This window comes from Homarus americanus, unplaced genomic scaffold, assembly GCF_018991925.1.
Source record: "Homarus americanus isolate GMGI-L3 unplaced genomic scaffold, GMGI_Hamer_2.0 scaffold9672, whole genome shotgun sequence".
In the NCBI taxonomy this organism is placed as follows: Eukaryota; Metazoa; Arthropoda; class Malacostraca; order Decapoda; family Nephropidae; genus Homarus; species Homarus americanus.
Window position 1 is genome coordinate 5,001 of NW_024727676.1, and position 1,272 is coordinate 6,272.

General features: G+C 56.1%; 1 non-coding gene across 1 annotated transcript in view; it reads right to left on the bottom strand.

The window, feature by feature from the left end:
* LOC121865901 overlaps positions 1-644 on the bottom strand; it is a 4,360-nt gene extending 3,716 nt beyond the window's left edge. The window contains exon 1 of the ribosomal RNA XR_006088852.1: positions 1-644. This exon is cut by the window's left edge and continues 3,716 nt beyond it. This is a non-coding gene — a ribosomal RNA (large subunit ribosomal RNA).
* Positions 645-1,272: the final 628 nt, after the last annotated feature.

The following is a 1,272-nucleotide window of genomic DNA, read 5'->3' on the forward strand; positions in this document are numbered from 1 at the left end:
CGGCGAGTACCAGTCCGGCCAGACTTCAGCGTCCCCGGCAACAGTCGCGGTGACCTACTGAGGCAAAATACGCCCGCCGACGCCAAGCGTGAGTGGGGCAGCGCCCAAACATTTTAAGGTCGCTCAGTACAACACCCACCCGGCCGACAGCCGGCAGGCTGAATCCCCTCAGTTCGACCTTCGAGTTTCCACCCGTTTTGACTCTTAACGGTTTCCGCATTGCTCTTGAACTCTCTCTTCAAAGTTCTTTTCAGCTTTCCCTCACGGTACTTGTTCGCTATCGGTCTCGTGGTCATATTTAGCCTTAGATGGAGTTTACCACCTGCTTTGGGCTGCACTTTCAAGCAACCCGACTCTACAGAGAGGCCCTTTCCGACCGTCCCATCTGTACCCTCACGGGCGCCGCCATACGGGCCTGTCACCCTCCATGGGCAGTGGCCGCTTTCAAGCTTGACTTAGACGGTATGGGACGGCGTGCTGGACCCTCTGAAACGCAACACCCCTCGTGCCCGAAGACATCGAGGGTATGCGCTGGGCTTTTCCCGGTTCAGTCGCCCTTACTAAGGGAATCCCTGTTGGTTTCTTTTCCTCCGCTTATTAATATGCTTAAATTTGGCGGGTAGCTCTCTCCTACTACGAGGTCGATCGTGGTCTCATCATCCTTAGGGGGAACAAGTTCCCCAACCACGAAGCGGAAGACGCTCTGCCACCGACTTTCTTCACCACCGACATTACCAGGCAGGAAGGTTTGAGGGGCTTGTCGCGGGGGTACCAGCGGCCATGGCGCCGGCACTCCCACCCCTGACTCCGTTCCTTCTCATTGAGTGGTAAATAGCCAATAGGAAAAGTGTTCCAGCAGAACATCTCTCGCAGAGTCATATACACACACAGTTTTAATGCATATACGCTCGTGTTCCGCCCTTACTCGGCCGCACCTTTGCCGCTTAAACTTTGACCTCTTTCCCCGTTCCCGCATGCCACAGCAGTGGCACTTGTTTATCCGGAGAAAGAGAGCGAGAGTCGCAGTATTAATTGGCGTGAGCGGCCTTTCCGGCTGCAGAACTAGTGCTCTATCCCGGCGAGCGCCGTTATGAGGCGCAACACCGTCTTTAACGCGTTTAGAGAGAACTCCCCCTGCCTCCCTCCCAGTCATGAGATAGACGTGGACTCGTGGCGAACTCTCAAAGAGAACGCCCACACCGCGTCTGACCGTGGGAGAGGGTGGAGGAGCGCGTGAGGAAGAGCACGGCGTCACCCAAGCATTCTCATCTC